General features: G+C 38.2%; 1 non-coding gene across 1 annotated transcript; it reads right to left on the reverse strand.

Annotated features, from left to right (window-relative positions):
- Positions 1–538: 538 nt before the first annotated feature.
- Positions 539–646, reverse strand: LOC148553025 (small nucleolar RNA R71). The gene has a single exon (XR_015893193.1). It is a non-coding gene; the product is annotated as a small nucleolar RNA R71 (small nucleolar RNA).
- Between the last annotated feature and the right edge of the window lie 22,978 nt (positions 647–23,624).

Consider the following 23,624-nt stretch of genomic DNA (forward strand, 5'->3'; position numbering starts at 1 on the left):
TTGTCATATGAGCAGGAGCAAGGATAAGAACATTCTTGTGGAAGCAGATCCAGAACCTGAAAGGACTCTGAAGAGAAAATTAAGAGAAGCTAAAATACAACAATCCAGAAATAACCTTTCAGAAATTTTCGAACAGGAAAAGGAGATGGCAGCCGAAAATAATAATAATGTAAGGAAGATGCTTGGTGACTTTACTGCACCTAATTCCAATTTACATGGAAGAAGCATCTCCATTCCTGCCATTGGAGCAAACAACTTTGAGCTGAAACCTCAATTAGTTTCTCTGATGTAGCAGAACTGCAAGTTTCATGGACTTCCATCTGAAGATCCTTTTCAGTTCTTAACTGAATTCTTGCAGATATGTGATACTGTTAAGACTAATGGAATAGATCCTGAAGTCTACAGACTCATGCTTTTCCCCTTTCCTGTAAGAGACAGAGCTAGATCATGGTTGGATTCTCAACCCAAAGACAGCCTGAACTCTTGGGATAAGCTGGTCACGGCTTTCTTAGCCAAGTACTTTCCTCAAAAGCTGAGCAAGCTTAGAGCTGATGTTCAAACCTTCAGACAGAAAGAAGGTGAATCCCTCTATGAAGCTTGGGAAAGATACAAACAGTTGACCAAAAAGTGTCCTTCTGACATGCTTTCAGAATGGACCATCATGGATATATTCTATGATGGCTTATCTGAGCTATCAAAGATGTCACTGGACACTTCTGCAGGTGGATCCATTCACCTAAAGAAAACGCCTGCAGAAGCTCAAGAACTCATTGACATGGTTGCTAATAACCAGTTCATGTACACTTCTGAAAGGAATCCTGTGAGTAATGGGACGCCTATGAAGAAGGGAGTTCTTGAGGTTAATACTCTGAATGCCATATTGGCTTAGAATAAAATATTGACTCAGCAAGTCAATATGATTTCTCAGAATCTGCATGGAATGCAAGCTGCATCCAACAGTACTCAAGAGGCATCCTCTGAAGAAGAAGCTTATGATCCTGAGAACCCTGCAATAGCAGAGGTAAATTACTTAGGTGAACCTTATGGAAACATCTATAACTCAACATGGAGAAATCATCCAAATTTCTCATGGAAAGATCAAAAGCCCCAACAAGGCTTTAATAATGGTGGAAGAAACAGGTTTAGCAATAGCAAGCCTTTTCCATCATCAACTCAGCAACAGACAGAGAACTCTGAACAAAATGCTTCTAATTTAGCAAATCTAGTCTCTGATCTATCTAAGGCCACTGTAAGTTTCATGAATGAAACAAGGTCTTCCATTAGAAATCTGGAAGCACAAGTGGGCCAGCTGAGTAAAAGGATCACTGAAATCCCTCCTAGTACTCTCCCAAGCAATACAGAAGAGAACCCAAAAGGAGAGTGCAAGGCCATTGACATAAGCGCCATGGCCGAACCTGTGAGGAGAGGAGAGGACGTGAATCCCAAGGAGGAAGACCTCCTGGGACGTCCAGTGGTCAATAAGGAGCTTCCCTCTGAGGAACCAAAGGAATCTGAAACTCATCTAGAGACCATAGAGATTCCATTGAACCTCCTTATGCCCTTCATGAGCTCTGATGAGTATTCCTCTTCTGAAGAGAATGAGGATGTTACTAAAGAGCAAACTGTCAAGTTTCTTGGTACAATCATGAAGCTGAATGCCAAATTGTTTGGCATTGATACTTGGGAAGTTGAACCTCCCTTGTTCATCAATGAACTAAGTGATCTGGATCAACTGACATTGCCTCAGAAGAGACAGGATCCTGGAAAGTTCATAATACCCTATACCATAGGCACCATGATCTTTAAGGCTCTGTGTGACCTTGGTTCAGGGATAAACCTCATGCCCCTCTCTGTAATAGAGAAACTGGGAATCTATGGGGTGCAAGCTGCTAAAATCTCATTAGAGATGGCAGACAGCTCTAGAAAACAGGCTTATGGACAAGTAGAGGACGTGTTAGTAAAGGTTGAAGGCCTTTACATCCCTGCTGATTTCATAGTCCTGGATACTGGAAAGGAAGAGGATGAATCCATCATCCTAGGAAGACCTTTCCTGGCCACAGCAAGAGCTGTGATTGATGTTGACAGAGGTGAAATAGTCCTTCAATGGAATGAGGACTTCCTTGTGTTTAAAGCTCAAGGATCTCCCTCTGCAACCATGAAGAGGAAGCATGAAAAGCTTCTCTCAAAGCAGAGTCAACCAGAGCCCCCACAGTCAAACTCTAAGTTTGGTGTTGGGAGGCCACAACCAAACTCTAAGTTTGGTGTTGAACTCCCATATCCAAACTCTAAGTTTGGTGTTGGAGAGTCTCAACAAAGCTCTGCACATCTGTGAGGCTCCATGAGAGCCCACTGTCAAGCTATTGACATTAAAGAAGCGCTTGTTGGGAGGCAACCCAATGTTTATCTAATTCTTATTTTTATTGTTTTTCATGTTTTCTTAGGTTCATGATCATGTGGAGTCACAAAATAAATATAAAAATTGAAAACGGAATCAAAAACAGCAGAAGAAAAATCACACCCTGGAGGAGCATCTGTCTGGCGTTCAGCGCCAGAACAGAGCATGGTTCTGGCGCTGAACGCCCAAAATGGGCAGCTTCTGGGCGCTGAACGCCAGAACAGGCATGGTTCTGGCGTTCAACGCCAGAAATGGCATACAGATGGGCGTTGAACGCCCAAAATGGCCACCAACCTGGCGCTGAACGCCCAGAGTTGGGTACAAGGGCATTTTTACATGCCTAATGGGTGCAGGGATGTAAATCTTTGAACACCTCAGGATCTGTGGACCCCACAGGATCCACTCAGGATCTGTGGACCCCACAGGATCCACTCAGGATCTGTGAACCCCACAGGATCCACTCAGGATCTGTGGACCCCACAGGATCCACTCAGGATCTGTGGACCCCACAGGATCCTCACCTACCTCCACTCACTTCTTCTCACCACTCTCTTTCACACAACCCCATAAACACTCTTCCCTAAAAACCCCTCACCAATCACCTCAATCTCTCTTCCCCACTAAACCTTCACCACTCACATCCACCCACTCTTCCCCATAAACCTACCTCATAAACTCCACCTACCTTCAAAATTCAAAACCAATTTCCCACCCAAACCCACCCATATGGCCGAACCAATACCCCACCTCCCTTCCCTATATAAAGACCTCCATTCTTCATCAAATTCACACAACACACCCCTCTACACTCCTCTTGGCCGAAACCTCATCTCCATCTCCCTCTCCATATTTCTTCTTCTTCTTCATCTATTCTTTTGTTTATTGCTCGAGGGCGAGCAATATTCTAAGTTTGGTGTGGTAAAAGCATAGCTTTTTTGTTTTTCCATTACCATTGATGGCATCTAAGACTGGAGAATCCTCTAGAAGAGGGAAAGGGAAGACAAAAGCTTCCACATCCGAGTCATGGGAGATGGAAAGGTTCATCTCCAAAGCCCATCAAGACCACTTCTATGATGTTGTGGCCAAGAAAAAGGTAATCCCTGAGGTCCCTTTTAAACTCAAAAGAAATGAGTATCCGGAGATCCGACATGAAATTCAAAGAAGAGGTTGGGAAGTTCTAACAAATCCCATCCAACAAGTCGGCATCCTAATAGTTCAAGAGTTCTATGCCAATGCATGGATCACCAAGAACCATGATCAAAGTAAGAACCCGGATCCAAAGAACTATGTTACAATGGTTCGGGGGAAATACTTAGATTTTAGTCCGGAGAATGTGAGGTTGGCGTTCAACTTGCCATACATGGAAGAGAACGCACGCCCCTACACAAGGAGAGTCAACTTTGATCAAAGGTTGGACCAAGTCCTTATGGACATATGTGTAGAAGGAGCTCAATGGAAGATTGACTCCAAAAGCAAGCCAGTTCAACTAAGAAGATTGGACCTCAAGCCTATAGCTAGAGGATGGTTGGAGTTTATTCAATGCTCAATCATTCCCACTAGCAACCGGTCTGAAGTTACTATAGACCGGGCCATCATGATCCATAGCATCATGATTGGAGAAGAGGTGGAAGTTCATGAGATTATACCTCAAGAACTCTACAAGGTGGCTGACAAGTCCTCCACTATGGCAAGATTAGCCTTTCCTCACCTCATCTGCCACCTATGCAATTCGGCTGGGATTGACATAGAGGGAGATATCCTCATCAAAGAGGACAAGCCCATTACTAAGAAAAAGATGGAGCAAGCAAGAGAGCCCAGTCATGGAGCTCAAGAGGCGCAAGAAGCTCACTTCCATGAGATCCCTGAGATGCCTCAAATGCACTTTCCTCCACATAACTATTGGGAGCAAATCAACACCTCCCTAGGAGAATTGAGTTCCAATATGGGACAACTAAGGGTGGAACATCAAGAGCACTCCATCATGCTCCATGAAATAAGAGAAGATCAAAAAGCAATGAGGGAGGAGCAACAAAGACAAGGAAGAGACATAGAAGAGCTCAAGGACATCATTGGTTCCTCAAGAAGGAAACGCCACCATCACTAAGGTGGATTCATTCCTTGTTCTTGCTTTCTCTGTTTTTCATTTTCTATGTTATGTGCTTATCTATGTTTGTGTCTTCATTACATGATCATTAGTAGTTAGTAAACTCTGTCTTAAAGATATGAATGTCCTATGAATCCATCACCTCTCTTAAAAGAAAAATGTTTTAATTCAAAAGAACAAGAAGTACATGAGTTTCGAATTTATCCTTGAACTTAGTTTAATTATATTGATGTGGTGACAATGCTTCTTGTTTTCTGAATGTATGCTTGAACAGTGCATATGTCTTTTGAAGTTGTTGTTTAAGAATGTTAAATATGTTGGCTCTTGAAAGAATGATGACTAGGAAACATGTTATTCGATAATCTGAAAAATCATAAAAATGATTCTTGAAGCAAGAAAAAGCAGCAAAAAAACAAAGCTTGCAGAAAAAAAAAATAGGCGAAAAAAATTAGAAAGAAAAAGAAAAAGCAAGCAGAAAAAGCCAATAACCCTTAAAACCAAAAGGCAAGGGCAAATAAAAAGGACCCCAAGGCTTTGAGCATCAGTGGATAGGAGGGCCTAAAGGAATAAAATCCTGGTCTAAGCGGCTAAACCAAGCTGTCCCTAACCATGTGCTTGTGGCGTGTAGGTGTCAAGTGAAAACTTGAGACTGAGCGGTTAAAGTCAAGGTCCAAAGCAAAAGAAGAGTGTGCTTAAGAACCCTGGACACCTCTAATTGGGGACTTTAGCAAGGCTGAGTCACAATCTGAAAAGGTTCACCCAATTATGTGTCTGTGGCATTTATGTATCCGGTGGTAATACTGGAAAACAAAGTGCTTAGGGCCACGGCCAAGACTCATAAAGAAGCTGTGTTCAAGAATCATCATACTGAACTAGGAGAGTCAATAACACTATTCGAAATCTGAAGTTCCTATAGATGCCAATCATTCTGAACCTCAATGGATAAAGCGAGATGCCAAAACTATTCAAGAGGCAAAAAGCTATAAGTCCCGCTCATATGATTAGAGCTATGTTTCATTGATAGTTTGGAATTTATAGTATATTCTCTTTTTTTTATCCTATTTGATTTTCAATTGCTTGGGGACAAGCAACAATTTAAGTTTGGTGTTGTGATGAGCGGATAATTTATACGCTTTTTGACAGTGTTTTTAGTATGTTTTTAGTAGGATCTAGTTACTTTTAGGGATGTTTTCCTTAGTTTTTATGTTAAATTCACATTTCTGGACTTTACTATGAGTTTGTGTGTTTTTCTGTGATTTCAGGTATTTTCTGGCTGAAATTGAGGGACTTGAGCAGAAATCAGATTCAGAGGTTGAAAAAGGACTGCTGATGCTGTTGGATTCTGACCTCCCTGCACTCAAAGTGGATTTTCGGGAGCTACAGAACTCAAAATGGCGCGCTTCCAATTGCGTTGGAAAGTAGACATCCAGGGCTTTCCAGCAATGTATAATAGTCCATACTTTAGCCAAGAATAGACGACGTAAACTGGCGTTCAACGCTAGCCTTCTACCCAAATCTGGCGTCCAGCGCCAGAAAAGGAGCCAAAACCAGAGTTGAACGCCCAAACTGGCACAAAAGCTGGCGTTCAACTCCAGAAAGGACCTCTACACGTGTAACACTCAAGCCCAAGCCCAAGCACACACCAAGTGGGCCCCGGAAGTGGATTTGTACATCAATTACTTACTCATGTAAACCCTAGTAGCTAGTTTATTATAAATAGGACATTTTACTAGTCTTTTTGACAATCTTTGGATTACCTTATGATCCTTTGATCACATTTTGGGGGCTGGCCTCTCGGCCATGCCTGGACCTTTCACTTATGTATTTTTAACGGTAGAGTTTCTACACTCCATAGATTAAGGTGTGGAGCTCTGCTGTTCCTCAAAGATTAATGCAAAGTACTACTGTTTTCTATTCAATTCTTCTTATTTCTCTTCTAAGATATCCATTCGCACCCAAGAACGTGATGAAGGTGATGATTATGTGTGACGCTCATCATCCTTCTCCCTTATGAACGCGTGCCTGACAAACACTTCTGTTCTACATGAATTAAGCTAGAATGAGTATCTCTTAGATCTCCTAACCAGAATCTTCGTGGCGTAAGCTAGAATGATGGCGGCATTCAAGAGAATTCGGAAGGTCTAAACCTTGTCTGTGGTATTCTGAGTAGGATTCAATGATTTAATGACTGTGACGAGCTTCAAACTCGCGAGTGCTGGGCGTTAGTGACAGATGCAAAAGGAGGGTGAATCCTATTCCAGCATGATCGAGAACCGACAGATGAATAGCCGTGCCGTGACAGGGTGCGTGAGCATATTATTCACTGAGAGGAGGGGATGTAGCCACTGACAACGGTGATGCCCTTGCATACAGCCAGCCATGGAAAGGAGTAAGACTGATTGGATGAAGATAGCAGGAAAGCAGAGGTTCAGAGGAACGAAAAGCATCTCCATTCGCTTATCTGAAATTCCTACCAATGATTTACATAAGTATCCCTATCCCTATTTTATTATATAATATTCGAAAACACCATTATCACTTTATATCTCCCTGACTGAGATTTACAAGGTGACCATAGCTTGCTTCATACCAACAATCTCCGTGGGATTCGACCCTTACTCACGTAAGGTATTACTTGGACGACCCAGTGCACTTGCTGGTTAGTTGTATCGAAGTTGTGACAATTATGTATTGAGATCAGCGCACCAAGTTGCTCACGTTGCCAGGGATTGTTTGAGCCTGGACATCACAATTTCGTGCACCAATCTACACTACTCAATTGCAAGAAATTAAACACAACAAATCAAATGAACAATAAAGAGACATGAATCATAAATTGCATTGAAATGAAAATAGAAGAACAAAAGTGCATCAATATAAAAGTAGAGAATTACATTAATTAAATTCTAAACTAGAGAGAGGAAAGGTAGAAGAAGAAGAGTTACAAAGAGAAAAGTAAATCAAATCATGAAATTAAACTAGATCTAAGAGTTCCTAATCTAGATCTAGAATCTAATCCTAATCCTAGAGAGAAGTGAGAGCTTCTCTCCCTAAAACTAACCTAAACTAAAATAATGTGTGAAAGTATGTAAAGTATATTGATTCCCCTTCAATTCTTGGCTTAAATAGCATCAGAAATGAGTTAGATTGGGCCCACAAGGCTTTAGAATTCGCTGGCCACGTATTGCTTTAAGTGGATCATATGGCAACAACGACGCGTGCACGTACATTGCACGTACGCCTCACCATACGTGTAGCAAATATGGCAAATCTTATATTGTTTCGAAGCCCTGGATGTTATCTTTTCAACACAACTAGAACCAAATCATTTGGACCTTTGTATCTCAAGTTATGGCCGATTAAGTGCAAAGAGGTTGGCTTGACAGCTTTTGCGATTCCTTCATTTCTTCATGAGTTCTCCATTTTTACATGCTTTTTGTTCATTCCCTTGATCCAATCTTTGCCTCCTAAATCTGAAATTACTTAACAAACATATCAAGGGATCTAATGGAATCAAAAGGTGAATTAATTTTAGCTAATTAAAGACCTAGAAAGCATGTTTTCACTCTTAAGCACAATCAAAGGAGAAGTTATAAAACCATGCTATTTCATTGGACCAATGTGGGTTAAAAGGTTATAAAATCCTCTAAATTCAACACAAGATAAACCCTCCAAATGGGGTTTATCAACCTCCCCGCACTTAAACCAAGCATGTCCTCATGATTGAACCAAGAGAAAGCATAGGGATCAACATTTATTCAATGAAATCTAACTAAATGCAATCTACCTATATGCAACTATCTAAATGAATATAATTGCTTAGTCAAAATAAATCAATTCTCAAGAAGCATATATATACACAAGGGCTAAAGGTATTAACAACCGTGCCAAACCACAATCAAATTGAGCTATTAAGTATTTTTATAAACTTGCATGAAGAATGATGATCATAGGTGAAAATATGTAATTGAGCATCAAACCCTCACCGGATGTGTTTGCACTCTATTCGCTCAAGTGTTTAGGGTTGATTCACTCAATTCTCCCCTATTTCAAGCTTTCTAAGATTTGTTTTTCTTCTAACAATCAACATATATTTCATGCATGCATACAATTATCATGAGGTCTTTTCATTGGTTGTAATGGGGCTAGGGTCAAGGTAGGATGCATATTTGGTCAAGTGGATTTGAAATTTGAATTTTTGATAAGCTTAAACTTCCCACCTAACCTATGACATCCTATACAATTCAAAACTAACCTAACTACCTATTTTTTTCCACTTTTCACATACTCATACGTTCTCTTCTTGATTATAACTCATACGCATTGATTTTATTGAGCTTTACTTTGCTTTGGGGCTTTTTGTCCCCTTTTTATTTCTTCTTATTTCTTCTTTTTTTCTTTCTTTTTCTATTTTTTTCTATATTTTTTTCTTTTCTATATAAATTTTTTTCTTTCTTTTTTTTTCTTTTGTTTTTCTCATTTTTTTTAAACTATATACATGAATAACAATGCATAAGGTTTTACATTTGATTAATACATGAGCATACACCTAATTCCCAATATTTATAACAAAAATACAAAACTACCATTTTTCTCAACCAATATCCCAAGTTTTCCCACACTTGAATGTTACACACACACACTAGCCTAAGCTAATCAAAGTTCCAAATAGAGGACATTTATTGTTTTTCACTTCAAGGCTTGTAATGCGCTAAATTAAGAACAAGTGGGTTAATCGTAGGCTCAAAATTGGCTAACAATGGAAGATAAAAGGTAAGACTATTTGGGTAAGTGAGCTACATGAAATGATGGCCTCAATCATATAAATGGATGAATATACAAAATAACGGACATAAAGAATCAAACAAATCAAGGATTGCAATCATAGAAAGAGAATAATGCACACAAGAAGGAAAATAAGTGGTTATAAGATGTAACCACACCATTAGGCTCAAATCTCACAAGCTTGTGTTCTTAGCTCAAAAACATGATCCACATTATATATAATTCATGCAAGTTCTATGAAAAGTTTTCACTCAAATCGATTGGTGCCCTATAGATAGAAATCTTCAAAAATCTCATTATTTTGACTAAGCTTATTGTGTATATGTATGCAAAATAAGAAATTGCAAGTAAAAACCTAAAAATGAAATGCAAAAGTGTTGAGATTAGAAACTTGTCACCTAAAATCGCCGATCGGTCGGACGACCTCCCCACACTTAAAAGTTTTCACCGTCCTCTATGCACTTAAAGATGAGCAAGGAGGTACGGCGACTCTCCGGGTTGCTACCTTCAGCTGGTAGGTCAACCGGTTGCTGCGCGTTCTTTCTTCCTCTTCCATGTTTGCTTGCGGTGCATCATTCATGAAAAGGAGAAAATAACACCATAAGATAAGAAAAGACAAAGCAAGGAAGCATACGTTGTTGGGATGAGGTATTAATCACTAGGATTGAGTGAGTGAGTTAGTGTGACATTAATGACAAAGAGGTGTGTGAATTCTAAATTGTGCCTTTTAGAACACACATTAGCATAAAAAGCGATGTCACAAAAGAAGCATGCAATTTACTCATTCTAGTGTGCTTGAGATGCTTTAAGTAAACTTGTAAGGTAAAACAAGTATTAAAGAAGCATGAAAGCATTCAAGCTATAAGCATATGGATGCATATGATCATTAACTACAATGCATTAGGGTAAATGCACACCATCCAATGTCAAGAGATTGCCTAATCAAAGAATAGGGTTCAAATCTCATGGTGGCCAAATCATGCAATTCAAGAAGAGTTACAAGCTTGAAGGCAATTCTCATCACTTGGTATTCTTAAAAGGTAAGCATGAAAAACTCAAAACCAAGTAGCAAAATATAACCTCAACAATAGAATCTAACAAAGATTATAAATATAATGATGTTAAGATAACATCCCTTTTTAATACTCAGCAGCAATTAATGGTAAACAAGAATAACAATCTAACACTTACAATGAAAAAGAGAAAATGAAATGAAAACTAACTAAAACTAACTAATCAACTAACTAACTAACTAATTAGTTAACTAAAATAAATGGTTATCAATGGTGTTTAGGAGTGTTGGATGAAGGGTAGAAGAATGGAAGAAGAAAGGAGAAGGAAAGAAATGGAAAGAGGAAAAGAAAAGAAATGTGTTGAAGGAAGGACATCTGCGCGTACGCACGCATGGCGCGCGCACGGATGGTGGTCCAATGGACGCGACGCATACGCATACATGATGCGTCCGCGTCGATGCCTTATTTCGAGAGTGACGCGTACGCGTCATGTAAGTGTACGCGCGAGTTGGTTTGTGCGAAAGGCACAATGCGCATGCAACGTTCGCACAACTCTTGGGTTTTGGCTTAGGGGTGGAATTTCTCAATCCACGCGTACGCGTACATCGCGCGTCCGTGTGGGTTGGCAAAATGCTTGATGCACGCATACGCGCGCAGTGCGCGTACGCGCGGATGGTGCTCTGTTTTTTCAAAAAAAAATTTATGTTTTTGCACCAATCCAAGCATTCCAAACCTCCAAACAGCTACCAAAATACCATAAAACCTTATTTAAGATACTAAACTATCAATTATACTCAACAAATCAACCAAAAACATGGATTTAAACTAATTACCAATATGTACAAAAAGAGAAAATGAAAATAAGTTACCATGGTGGGGTGTCTTCCACCTTGTACTTTTGTTTATTGTCCTTAAGTTGGACTTATGGGGAGCTCCTCTCAAGGTGGCTTGTGCTTGAATTCATCTTGGAACTCCCACCAATGCTTGGTTCTCCATTGTGCCCCAAGATTTCTTATTTGTTGCACCAAGTGTTGATGGAGTTCTTCACAAGCATGGGGCTCCCAAATTTGATCCTCTTCTTGTAATCCGGGATCCCACACTCTATTTTCAGACTCGTCTTGAAGTTGATTCTGATTGATCCATATGGGTGCCATAGTTTTGGAATTCTCATTTAAGCAACCAAACAACATCCTAGACCCAAGTAATCTAGTTCTACACCAACCATTGTAATTAAGCTTTGAACATGTAGCCATCATGCACCTAGAATGATATTTTCAACCACTAGCCATCTCCCTTTTGCTCTTAAAGCCACAAATATGTCTAAGTTGACCATCCGTTTCAAGCAAATCATATTCAAGGGGAATAATAAAGCTTGAGTATAAGGAATTCACCCACTTGAATGAAAGAATGGATGGTGGTGGCTTGGGGAGAGGTATCTCCAATGTGCTAGCAAGCTTTACTCCCTTGTGTTCTTCCTTGTTAATCTCCACCTCTTCATAAGCTTCTTCACTTCCAATTCTTTGTTCATCAATTTCATCCCACTCTTCTCCATCACTCAAATCATAAATGGGAGGAAGAGAAAAATCTACCTCCACATTGCTTTTTATCTCATTAAGAGAAGGTTCATCAAATTCAAAGGATTCACCACCAAGAAGGTTGGATGCATGATCTTCATCACCAAGGGAACTCAATTCTTGCTCCACTCCTTCCAAGTCTTCATATGGAATATGCCTTGGAGGTTGTGCACATTCTTCCTCAACATCAAATTCACTCTTCTTGGAGAGGTTCTCTTCAACTCTAGGTTCCCAAGGAGGTTTCGCATCCCCGAAGTCTTCAACCACTTCTTCCTGTTCTTCAATGATCATAGGCTCCTCCAATTGTTCTAACACAAAGTGGCATTCCTCATTCTCCACCGGAGTTTCCAATCTCTCCTTCATGCTTTGCTCTTCAATTGAATCTCCACATGTGACCATGGGAGTGCTTTGAGCGCTCAAGTATTGGGAGGCTAGAGTGCTTACCACCTTGGTCAAGGTAGCCACAAATTCTAGTGTCTTCCTTTACATTTCTCCTTGCCCTTGAAGTATAAGGCTAAGGATTTCATTCATTGAGGATTGGAGTAGATAGGAGGGTTCATTGTCTTGGAGAAAGGATTCATAATAGGATGGTGGTTCTTCTTGGTAAAGTGGTGGTGTATATTGAAGTGGTTCTTGGGAGTAGTGTTCTTGGAATGGTGGTTCCATGTATGGCTCATATGGTTCAAAAGGTGGTTGGTAGGATGGATATAGATTAAGGTCACATGTAGGTGTTTGGTGAAAATAGGGTTGTGAGTGTGGTTGAGGTTCATGTTGAGGATATGACTCAAAGGCATATGGTGGTGATTCTTGAAAGTCACAAGGAGATTTACCATAGCCATTGGATTGATATGCCTCATAGAATGGCTCTTCTTCATAGTGCATTGGTGGAGGTTGTTGCCATGAAGATTGCTCATATGCATATGGCTCCTCCCACCTTTGATTATCCCTTCCTTGATACACATCCTCATGGTAGCTCCCATTACATACAACGTAGTTGTAATCACACTCATAGCCAAAGTGAGAATTCATGATAGCAAGAGAAAATGAAAATAAAATTAAATAAGAAAACAAAGGAAAATAAATCCTAAAACTAGCAAGAACTAACAAAGAAGCAAAAGGAAAACATATTCACAATATTCACATATATACAATAACCAATAACACAACACCATTGCAATTTCCCGGCAACGGCGCCATTTTGATGATTATAGTTTTGTGTGGTTTAGAATTCACAATTGAAAGCTCGTTGTAATATAGTTCCTAAACCAAGCAATAGTCCTTTCATACAAAAATTGTGTTTGTCACTGGTACAAACCCCTAAATTTATAAACCGAAGTATTGAACCTCGGGTCGTTCTCCCTAGGAATTGCAATAAAGTGTCTTGTTATTGGTTATGAGTTATGTTTGGGGTTTTTGGGGATTATAGACAAGAAATGTAAAATGCAATGAAAATAAACTAACAACTAACAAAGGCCTTGGCAAGGGTTGGTGGTCAAGGATCTCTATCCTAATCACTAACCACAATATGAGAATTGGAAAGGATCAACCCCACTAAGTCATCCTCTAACTAATAAAGGAAAGTCAAATGAGCTATGTCAATCCAAGACCATAAGTCCTAGTTCTACACTAAACCAATTAGTGAGATCTAGAGTTAATGGCTCCCAACCGTCAATCACTTGGACATTAGTAACTCAAGAGTTCCTAAGTTACCTTCCCAAGCCAAGATCACTAAAATCTACTCTAGAAACCAACTAAGCATTTTATCAAATACTTAGAAGGCATAAAAGAAAAGCATAGTAAAGAGTTCAAGGAAAGTAAATCTACACTACTCAATTGCAAGAAATTAAACACAACAAATCAAATGAACAATAAAGAGACATGAATCATAAATTGCATTAAAATGAAAATAGAAGAACAAAAGTGCATCAATATAAAAGTAGAGAATTACATGAATTAAATTCTAAACTAGAGAGAGAAAAGGTAGAAGAAGAAGAATTACAAAGAGAAAAGTAAATCAAATCATGAAATTAAACTAGATCTAAGAGTTCCTAATCTAGATCTAAAACCTAATCGTAATCCTAGAGAGAAGTGAGAGCTTCTCTCTCTAAAACTAACCTAAACTAATATAATGTGTGAAAGTATGTAAAGTATATTGATTCCCCTTCAATCCTTGGCTTAAATAGCATCAGAAATGAGTTAGATTGGGCCCAAAAGGCTTTAGAATTCGCTAGCCACGTATTTCTTTAAGTGGATCATATGGCAGCATCGACGCGTGCACGTACATTGCGTGTACGCCTAACCATACGTGTAGCAACTATGGAAAATCTTATATGTTTTCAAATCCCCGGATGTTAGATTTTCAACGCAACTGAAACCGTATCATTTGGACCTCTGTAGCTCAAGTTATGGCTGATTAAGTGCGAAGAGGTCGGCTTGACAGCTTTTGCGATTCCTTCATTTCTTCATGAGTTCTCCATTTTTACATGCTTTTCGTTCATTTCCTTGATCCAATCTTTGCCTCCTAAATCAGAAATTACTTAACAAACATATCAAGTCATCTAATGGAATCAAAAGGTGAATTAATTTTAGCTAGTTAAAGAACTAGAAAGCATGTTTTCACTCTTAAGCACAATTAAAGGAGAAGTTATAAAATCATGCTATTTCATTGGATAAATGTGGGTTAAAAGGTTATAAAATCCTCTAAATTCAACACAAGATAAACCCTCCAAATGGAGTTTATCAACCTCCCCACACTTAAACCAAGCATGTCCTCATGCTTGAACCAAGAGAAAGCATAGGGATCAACATTTATTCAATGAAATCTAACTAAATGCAATCTACCTATATGCAACTATCTAAATGAATATAATTGCTTAGTCAAAATAAATCAATTCCCAAGAAGCATATATATACACAAGGGCTAAAGGTATTAACAACCGTGCCAAACCACAATCAAATTGAGCTATTAAGTATTTTTATAAACTTGCATGAAGAATGATGATCATAGGTGAAAACATGTAATTAAGCATCAAACCCTCACCGGATGTGTTTGCACTGTATTCGCTCAAGTATTTAGGGTTGATTCACTCAATTCTCCCCAATTTCATGCTTTCTAAGATTTGTTTTTCTTTTAACAATCAACATATATTTCATGCATGCATACAATTATCATGAGGTCTTTTCATTGGTTGTAATGGGACTAGGGTCAAGGTAGGATGCATATTTGGTCAAGTGGACTTGAAATTTGAATCTTTGATAAGCTTAAACTTTCCACCTAACCTATGACATCCTATACAATTCAAAACTAACCTAACTACCCATTTTTTCCACTTTTCACATACTCATGCATTCTCTTCTTGATTATAACTCATATGCATTGATTTTATTGAGCTTTACTTTGCTTTGGAGAATTTTGTCCCCTTTTTATTTCTTTCTTTTTCTTCTTTTTTTCTTTCTTTTTCTATTTTTTTCTATATTTTTTTCTTTTCTATATAAATTTTTTTTTCCTTCTTTTTTTTCTTTCATTTTTTTTCTTTTGTTTTTCTCATTTTTTTTCAAACTATATACAAGAATATCAATGCATAAGGGTTTACATTTGATTAATACATGAGCATACACCCAATTTCCAATATTTACAACAAAAATACAAAACTACCATTTTTTTCAACCAATGTCCCAAATTTTCCCACACTTGAATGTTACACACACACACACACACTAGCCTAAGCTAATCAAAGATCCAAATAGAGGATATTTATTATTTTTCGCTTCAAGGCTTGTAATGTGCTAAATTAAGAACAAGTGGGTTAATCGTAGGCTCAAAATTGGCTAACAATGGAAGATAAAAGGTAAGGCTATTTGGGTAAGTGAGCTACATGAAATGATGGCCTCAATCATATAAATGCATGAATACACAAAATAATGGACATAAAGAATCAAACAAATCAAGGATTGCAATCATAGAAAGAGAATAATGCACACAAGAAGGAAAATAAGTGGTTATAAGATGTAACCACACCATTAGGCTCAAATCTCACAAGCTTGTGTTCTTAGCTCAAAAACATGATCCACAATATATATAATTCATGCAAGTTCTATGAAAAGTTTTCACTCAAATCAATTGGTGCCCTATAGATAGAAATCATCAAAAATCTCATTATTTTGACTAAGCTTATTGTGTATATGTATGCAAAATAAGAAATTGCAAGTAAAAACCTAAAAATGAAATGCAAAAGTGTTGAGATTAGAAACTTGTCACCCAAAATTGCCGATCGGTCGGACGACCTCCCCACACTTAAAAGTTTGCGCCGTCCTCGGTGCACTTAAAGATGTGCAAGGGGGTATGGCGACTCTCCGGGTTGCTACCTTCAGCTGGTAGGTCAACCGGTTGCTGCGCGTTCTTTCTTCCGCTTCCATTTTTGCTTGCGGTGCATCATTCATGAAAAGGAGAAAATAACACCATAAGATAAGAAAAGACAAAGCAAGGAAGCATACGTTGTTGGGATGAGGTATTAATCACTAGGATTGAGTGAGTGAGTTAGTGTGACATTAATGACAAAGAGGTGTGTGAATTCTAAATTGTGCCTTTTAGAACACACATTAGCATAAAAAGCGATGTCACAAAAGAAGAATGCAATTTACTCATTCTAGTGTGCTTGAGATGCTTTAAGTAAACTTGTAAGGTAAAACAAGTATTAAAGAAGCATGAAAGCATTCAAGCCATAAGCATATGGATGCATATGATCATTAACTACAATGCATTAGGGTAAATGCACACCATCCAATGTCAAGAGATTGCCTAATCAAAGAATAGGGTTCAAATCTCATGATGGCCAAATCATGCAATTCAAGAAGAGTTACAAGCTTGAAGGCAATTCTCATCACTTGGTATTCTTAAAAGGTAAGCATGAAAAACTCAAAACCAAGTAGCAGAATATAACCTCAACAATAGAATCTAACAAAGATTATAAACATAATGATGTTAAGATAACATCCCTTTTTAATACTCAGCAGCAATTAATGGTAAACAAGAATAACAATCTAACACTTACAATGAAAAAGAGAAAATGAAATGAAAACTAACTAATCAACTAACTAACTAACTAATTAGTTAACTAAAATAAATGGTTATCAATGGTGTTTGGGAGTGTTGGATGAGGGGTACAAGAAGGGAAGAAGAAAGGAGAAGGAAAGAAATGGAAAGAGGAGAAGAAAAGAGATGTGTTGAAGGAAAGACATCTGCGCGTACGCACGCATGGCGCGCACGCACGGATGGTGGTGCAATGGACGCAACGCGTACGCGTACATGGTGTGTCCGCGTCGATGCCTTATTTCGAGAGTGACGCGTACGCGTCATGTGCGCGTACGCGTGAGTTGGTTTTTGCGAAAGGCACAATGCGCGCGCAACGTTCGCACAACTCTCGGGTTTTTGGCTTAGGGGTGGAATTTCTCAATCCACGCGTACGCGTACATTGCGCGTCCGCATGGGTAGGCGAAAATGCTTGATGCACGCGTACGCGCGCAATGCGCATACGCACGGATGGTGCTCTGTTTTTTCAAAAAAAAAGTTATGTTTTTGCACCAATCCAAGCATTCCAAACCTCCAAACAGCTACCAAAACACCATAAAACCTTATTTAAGACACTAAACTATCAATTATACTCAACAAATCAACCAAAAACATGGATTTAAACTAATTACCAATATTTACAAAAAGAGAAAATGAAAATAAGTTACCATGGTGGGGTGTCTCCCACCTAGTACTTTTGTTTATTGTCCTTAAGTTGGACTTATGGGGAGCTCCTCTCAAGGTGGCTTGTGCTTGAATTCATCTTGGAACTCCCACCAATGCTTGGTTCTCCATTGTGCCCCAAGATTTCTTATTTGTTGCACCAAGTGTTGATGGAGTTCTTCACAAGCTTGGGGCTCCCAAATTTGATCCTCTTCTTGTAATCCGGGATCCCACACTTTATTTTCACACTCGTCTTGAAGTTGATTCTCATTGATCCATATGGGTGCCATTGTTTTGGAATTCTCATTTAAGTAACCGAACAACATCCTAGACCCAAGTAATCTAGTTCTACAGCAACCATTGCAATTAAGCTTTGAACGTGTAGCCATCATGCACCTAGAATGATATTTCCAACCACTAGCCATCTCCCTTTTGCTCTTAAAGCCACAAATATGTCTAAGTTGACCATCCGTTTCAAGCAAACCATATTCAAGGGGAATAATAAAGCTTGAGTATAAGGAATTCACCCACTTGAATGAAAGAATGGATGGTGGTGGCTTGGGGAGAGGTATCTCCAATGTGCTAGCAAGCTTTACTCCCTTGTGTTCTTCCTTGTTAATCTCCACCTCTTCATAAGCTTCTTCACTTCCAATCCTTTGTTCATCAATTTCATCCCACTCTTCTCCATCACTCAAATCATAAATGGGAGGAAGAGAAAAATCTACCTCCACATTGCTTTCTATCTCATTGGGAGAAGGTTCATCAAATTCAAAGGATTCACCACCAAGAAGGTTGGATGCATGATCTTCATCACCAAGGGAACTCAATTCTTGCTCCACTCCTTCCAAGTCTTCATATGGAATATGCCTTGGAGGTTGTGCACATTCTTCCTCAACATCAAATTCACTCTTCTTGGAGAGGTTCTCTTCAACTCTAGGTTCCCAAGGAGGTTTCGCATCCCCGAAGTCTTCAACCACTTCTTCCTGTTCTTCAATGATCATAGGCTCCTCCAATTGTTCTAACACAAAGTGGCATTCCTCATTCTCCACCGGAGTTTCCAATCTCTCCTTCATGCTTTGCTCTTCAATTGATTCTCCACATGTGACCATGGGAGTGCTTTGAGCACTCAAGTATTGGTAGGCTAGAGTGCTTACCACCTTGGTCAAGGTAGCCACAAATTCTAGTGTCTTCCTTTGCATTTCTCCTTGCCCTTTAAGTATAAGGCTAAGGATTTCATTCATTGAGGATTGGAGTGGATAGGAGGGTTCATTGTCTTGGAGAAAGGATTCATAATAAGAAGGTAGTTCTTCTTGGTAAAGTGGTGGTGTATATTGAAGTGGTTCTTGGGAGTAGTGATCCTGGAATGGTGGTTCCATGTATGGCTCATATGGTTCAGAAGGTGGTTGGTAGGATGGATATAGATTAAGGTCACATGGAGGTGTTTGGTGAAAATAGGCTTGTGAGTGTGGTTGAGGTTCATGTTGAGGATATGACTCAAAGGCATATGGTGGTGGTTCTTGAAAGTCACAAGGAGATTTACCATAGCCATTGGATTGATATGCATCATAGAATGGCTCTTCTTCATAGTGCATTGGTGGAGGTTGTTGCCATGAAGATTGATCATATGCATATGGCTCCTCCCACCTTTGATTATCCCTTCCTTGATACACATCCTCATGGTAGCTCCCATTACATACAACGTAGTTGTAATCACACTCATAGCCAAAGTGAGAATTCATGATAGCAAGAGAAAATGAAAATAAAATTAAATAAGAAAACAAAGGAAAACAAATCCTAAAACTAGCAAGAACTAACAAAGAAGCAAAAGGAAAACATATTCACAATATTCACATATATACAATAAGCAATAATACAACACCATTGCAATTCTCCGGCAACGGCGCCATTTTGATGATTATACTTTTGTGTGGTTTAGAATTCACAATTGAAAGCTCGTTGTAATATAGTTCCTAAACCAAGCAATAGTCCTTTCATACAAAAATTGTGTTTGTCACTAGTACAAACCCCTAAATTGATAAACCGAAGTATTGAACCTCGGGTCGTTCTCCCTAGGAATTGCAATAAAGTGTCTTGTTATTGGTTATGAGTTATGTTTGGGGTTTTTGGGGATTATAGACAAGAAATGTAAAATGCAATGAAAATAAACTAACAACTAACAAAGGCCTTGGCAAGGGTTGGTGGTCAAGGATCTCTATCCTAATCACTAACCACAACATGAAAATTGGCAAGGATCAACCCCACTAAGTCATCCTCTAACTAATAAAGGATAGTCAAGTGAGCTATGTCAATCCAAGACCATAAGTCCTAGTTCTAAACTAAATCAATTAGTGAGATCTAGAGTTAATGGCTCCCAACCGTCAATCACTTGCACATTAGTAACTCAAGAGTTCCTAAGTTACCTTCCCAAGCCAAGACCACTAAAATCTACTCTAGAATCCAACTAAGCATTTTATCAAACACTTAGAAGGCATAAAAAGAAAGCATAGTAAAGAGTGCAAGGAAAGTAAATCTACACTACTCAATTGCAAGAAATTAAACACAACAAATCAAATGAACAATAAAGAGACATGAATCATAAATTGCATTGAAATGAAAATAGAAGAACAAAAGTGCATCAATATAAAAGTAGAGAATTACATGAATTAAATTCTAAACTAGAGAGAGAAAAGGTAGAAGAAGAAGAATTGCAAAGAGAAAAGTAAATCAAATCATGAAATTAAACTAGATCTAAGAGTTCCTAATCTAGATCTAAAACCTAATCCTAATCCTAGAGAGAAGTGAGAGCTTCTCTCTCTAAAACTAACCTAAACTAAACTAGTGTGTGAAAGTATGTAAAGTACATTGATTCCCCTTCAATCCTTGGCTTAAATAGCATCAGAAATGAGTTAGATTGGTCCCACAAGGCTTTAGAATTCGCTAGCCACGTATTGCTTTAAGTGGATCATATGGCAGCAACGACGCGTGCGCGTACATTGTGCTTACACCTAACCATACGTCTAGAAAATATGGCAAATCTTATATCGTTTCGAAGCCCCGGATGTTAGATTTTCAGCACAACTGGAACCGTATCATTTGGACCTCTGTAGCTCAAGTTATGGCTGATTAAGTGCGAAGAGGTCGGCTTGACAGCTTTTGCGATTCCTTCATTTCTTCATGAGTTCTCCATTTTTACATGCTTTTCGTTCATTTCCTTGATCCAATCTTTGCCTCCTAAATCAGAAATTACTTAACAAACATATCAAGTCATCTAATGGAATCAAAAGGTGAATTAATTTTAGCTAGTTAAAGACCTAGAAAGCATGTTTTCACTCTTAAGCACAATTAAAGGAGAAGTTATAAAACCATGCTATTTCATTGGATAAATGTGGGTTAAAAGGTTATAAAATCCTCTAAATTCAACACAAGATAAACCCTCCAAATGGAGTTTATCAACCTCCCCACACTTAAACCAAGCATGTCCTCATGCTTGAACCAAGAGAAAGCATAGGGATCAACATTTATTCAATGAAATCTAACTAAATGCAATCTACCTATATCCAACTATCTAAATGAATGTAATTGCTTAGTCAAAATAAATCAATTCCCAAGAAGCATATATATACACAAGGGCTAAAGGTATTAACAACCGTGCCAAACCACAATCGAATTGAGCTATTAAGTATTTTTATAAACTTGCATGAAGAATGATGATCATAGGTGAAAACATGTAATTGAGCATCAAACCCTCACCGGATGTGTTTGCACTCTATTCGCTCAAATGTGTAGGGTTGATTCACTCAATTCTCCCCTATTTCATGCTTTCTAAGATTTGTTTTTCTTCTAACAACCAACATATATTTTATGCATGCACACAATTATCATGAGGTCTTTTCATTGGTTATAATGGGGTTAGGGTTAAGGTAGGATGCATATTTGGTCTAGTGGACTTGAAATTTGAATCTTTGATATGCATAAACTTCCCACCTAACCTATGACATCCTATACAATTCAAAACTAACCTAACTACCCATTTTTTCCACTTTTCACATACTCATGCATTCTCTTCTTGATTATAACTCATATGCATTGATTTTATTGAGCTTTACTTTGCTTTGGGGCATTTTGTCCCCTTTTTATTTCTTTCTTTTTCTTCTTTTTTTCTTTCTTTTTCTATTTTTTTTCTATTTTTATTTCTTTTCTATATAAATTTTTTTCTTTCTTTTTTTTTATTTTGTTTTTCTCATTTTTTTTCAAACTATATACAAGAATATCAATGCATAAGGTTTTACATTTGATTAATACATGAGCATACACCCAATTCCTAATATTTATAACAAAAATACAAAACTACCATTTTTCTCAACCAATATCCCAAGTTTTCCCACACTTGAATGTTACACACACACACTAGCCTAAGCTAATCAAAGATCCAAATAGAGGACATTTATTTTTTTTCGCTTCAAGGCTTGTAATGTGCTAAATTAAGAACAAGTGGGTTAATCGTAGGCTCAAAATTGGCTAACAATGGAAGATAAAAGGTAAGGCTATTTGGGTAAGTGAGCTACATGAAATGATGGCCTTAATCATATAAATGCATGAATACACAAAATAATGGACATAAAGAATCAAACAAATCAAGGATTGCAATCATAGAAAGAGAATAATGCACACAAGAAGAAAAATAAGTGGTTATAAGATGTAACCACACCATTAGGCTCAAATCTCACAAGCTTGTGTTCTTAGCTCAAAAACATGATCCACAATATAAATAATTCATGCAAGTTCTATGAAAAGTTTTCACTCAAATCAATTGGTGCCCTATAGATAGAAATCTTGAAAAATCTCATTATTTTGATTAAGCTTATTGTGTATATGTATGCAAAATAAGAAAGTGCAAGTAAAAACCTAAAAATGAAATGCAAAAGTGTTGAGATTAGAAACTTGTCACCCAAAATCGCCGATCGGTCGGACGACCTCCCCACACTTAAAAGTTTGCACCGTCCTCGGTGCACTTAAAGATGAGCAAGGGGGTACGGCGACTCTCCGGGTTGCTACCTTCAGCTGGTAGGTCAACCGGTTGCTGCGCGTTCTTTCTTCCACTTCCATTTTTGCTTGCGGTGCATCATTCATGAAAAGGATAAAATAACACCATAAGATAAGAAAAGACAAAGCAAGGAAGCATATGTTGTTGGGATGAGGTATTAATCACTAGGATTGAGTGAGTGAGTTAGTGGGACATTAATGACAAAGAGGTGTGTGAATTCTAAATTGTGCCTTTTAGAACACACATTAGCATAAAAAGCGATGTCACAAAAGAAGCATGCAATTTACTCATTCTAATGTGCTTGAGATGCTTTAAGTAAACTTGTAAGGTAAAACAAGTATTAAAGAAGCATGAAAGCATTCAAGCTATAAGCATATGGTTGCATATGATCATTAACTACAATGAATTAGGGTAAATGCACACTATCCAATGTCGAGAGATTGCCTAATCAAAGAATAGGATTCAAATCTCATGGTGGCCAAATCATGCAATTCAAGAAGAGTTACAAGCTTGAAGGCAATTCTCATCACTTGGTATTCTTAAAAGGTAAGCATGAAAAACTCAAAACCAAGTAGCAAAATATAACCTCAACAATAGAATCCAACAAAGATTATAAACATAATGATGTTAAGATAACATCCCTTTTTAATACTCAGCAGCAATTAATGGTAAACAAGAATAACAATCTAACACTTACAATGAAAAAGAGAAAATGAAATGAAAACTAACTAAAACTAACTAATTAAATAACTAACTAACTAATTAGTTAACTAAAATAAATGGTTATCAATGGTGTTTGGGAGTGTTGGATGAGGGGTAAAAGAAGGGAAGAAGAAAGGAGAAGGAAAGAAATGGAAAGAGGAGAAGAAAAGAAATGTGTTGAAGGAAGGACATCTGCGCGTACGCACGCATGGCGCGCGTGCGTGGATGGTGGTGCAATGGACGGACGCATACGCGTACATGGTGCGTCCGCGTCGA

This window comes from Arachis ipaensis, chromosome B7 (genome assembly GCF_059453495.1).
Source record: "Arachis ipaensis isolate K30076 ecotype BB chromosome B7, ASM5945349v1, whole genome shotgun sequence".
Lineage (NCBI taxonomy): Eukaryota > Viridiplantae > Streptophyta > Magnoliopsida > Fabales > Fabaceae > Arachis > Arachis ipaensis.